At 45.4% G+C, this 2,307-nt stretch overlaps 2 non-coding genes across 2 annotated transcripts; both read left to right on the forward strand.

Annotated features, from left to right (window-relative positions):
- Window positions 1-205: 205 nt before the first annotated feature.
- Trnar-ucu (transfer RNA arginine (anticodon UCU)) lies at window positions 206-277 on the forward strand. The gene has a single exon. It is a non-coding gene; the product is annotated as a tRNA-Arg (tRNA).
- A 403-nt stretch (window positions 278-680) lies between these two features.
- Trnar-ucu (transfer RNA arginine (anticodon UCU)) lies at window positions 681-752 on the forward strand. Its single transcript has one exon. It is a non-coding gene; the product is annotated as a tRNA-Arg (tRNA).
- The last annotated feature ends 1,555 nt before the right edge of the window (window positions 753-2,307 follow it).

Here is a 2,307-nt window from a genome sequence, read left to right on the forward strand (position 1 = left end):
AAAAACACGCGCCCAGAGTGGGGACCGAACCCACGCTTTTCGGTTAGATCTCGAATGCATTACCAATTCGGCTATCTGGGCGACTGTGTTCTGCTTCACTTTCTGGGGTATTTATATTTATATAGGGTATTTATATATTTACCTCAAGCGTCAGATACAGTTGTAGTAAATATAAATACCCCAGAAAGTGAAGCAGAAAACAGTCGCCCAGATAGCCGAATTGGTAAGGCATTCGAGATCTAATCGAAAGGCGTGGGTTCGGTCCCCACTCTGGGCACGTGTTTTTCTTTCTTTCTCACGTAATTCATAGAAAAATAATAATGTAATGTCTCTAACGGTAAAAAATAGTCTAACCATTCCCCTATTCTTTCTTTGGCGTTGTAGACTGCCGGCATTTCTTTCTATATTTCCTAACGAGCCCCTCATTTCCAAACCCTATTATCATGCGAAAGCTTAGTGAGGGCCTCGGTTCTGGCAGCCTTGATGCCAAGATAGCATAAGAGGGTTTCCCGCCAGTTACTCGCTTATGACAGGCTGTAGACGTTCGCGTCACGCCCCGGGGGTTGAAAAGAAGGTCCCCTTCTCCCCGTGTAGTTTGAGTGGCGCTGGCTACCACCCTCAAGCGTCAGATACAGTTGTAGTAAATATAAATACCCCAGAAAGTGAAGCAGAACACAGTCGCCCAGATAGCTGAATTGGTAAGGCATTCGAGATCTAATCGAAAGGCGTGGGTTCGATCCCCACTCTGGGCGCGTGTTTTTCTTTCTTTCTTTCTCACGTAATTCATAGAAAAATAAAAATGTAATGTCACTAACGGTAAAAAATAGTCTAACCATTCCCCTATGCTTTCTTTGGCGTTGTAGACTGCCGGCATTTCTTTCTGTATTTCCTAACGAGCCCCTCATTTCCAAACCCTATATATATATATATATATATATATATATATATATATATATATATATATATATATATATATATATATATATATATATATATATATATATATATATATATATATATATATATATATATAGTGTGTGGACCCCAAAATTAGGACTACAAGAGGATGCTCACCCGAACACACATTATCTCGTTTTATTTTCACCTCCCAACCTGGTCCCCAGCTCGTCCGTACAAGCTATTTGTTGTCACTTTCTTGCGCAACCCTCGTTGTGCAACTTGATTGGCAACAATTCAACCACGAGTGTGAGACAATCTGAAACACCAGGATGTCTCAAGATCTTTCGCCATTATTTTGCGCATGTGCAGTTCGACATTGTTTGCGAACGTGCCTGGCTCCTGCCCGTCAGCGGCGCCGTCTTCTCCGCTGGTGTTATCTGCGCGCTGCTCATCTGCGGTCCGCTGGCAGACTGGTACGCACGCACACAGCGCACTCTAGGTCTCTCATGGCATTTGTTGGCTTCTCGGCAACTCATTTAACCTCCTTGAGAAATGTGTAACGGTAACAGATGCCTTTTTACCGATGACGTCACTTCAATTGCAACCAAAATGTGTGCAACTGGGATACGCTTTTAAGACGTTGCTGCACCCGCCGTGGTGGCTCAGTGCCCTAAGGAATTGTGCTGCCTAGCCCAAGGACGCGGGTCCGATTACCGGCTGTGGCGGCAGCTTTTGATGGAGGCGACCAACCAAAACGCCTCTGTGTTCGATGTTTCAGCTAACGTTGAAGGTGCCCAGGTGGTCACAATGATTCCCGAGGCCTTCTTTACGGCACGCCTCCTCGCCTGTGCAGCGTCGTCGCGTTGCACCCCATAATCAATCAAAATGTTGCCACGATTCTCTGACCTAATATACAGTACTGCTTTCAACTGCATAATTAGCTTCTTCGCACTGCAACCTATTGGTGTGTGTTTTAACTTGCTTCTGCAATTCATTACCTCTCTACGCAGACAACCCAGTGCTATCGCATCGGTTAGCGTGAACATACCTTCCTTCTGTTTTTTAACCTTTTTTTCGCCGGGAAGCATGTGGTCTAGCTGCAATTCATGTCGTGGCTCTTGCATTCATATGCTCTAATAAGCTCTTCATTCTAACTCCGACAAATAGTGTCAGCAGTCCAGTCATGCACCGATGCTGCAACCTTTTTTGTCCGCAGGATTGGTCGGAAGCCGGTGATTCAATTCTCGGTAGTAGTCCTCCAAACGGCCAGCCTGATGATTCTTTTCACGGGAATGCTCAACAACTTCCTGGCCATGCGCTTTCTGCAGGGTGTCGCTGCCACCACGCTCTTCCACACTAGCTTCGTGCTGGGTGAGTGCTGTATAAGAGATTTCATCATTCTCGTCG

This window comes from Haemaphysalis longicornis, unplaced genomic scaffold (assembly GCF_048455015.1).
Source record: "Haemaphysalis longicornis isolate Haplotype H1 unplaced genomic scaffold, Haemaphysalis longicornis Haplotype H1 scaffold_2, whole genome shotgun sequence".
In the NCBI taxonomy this organism is placed as follows: Eukaryota; Metazoa; Arthropoda; class Arachnida; order Ixodida; family Ixodidae; genus Haemaphysalis; species Haemaphysalis longicornis.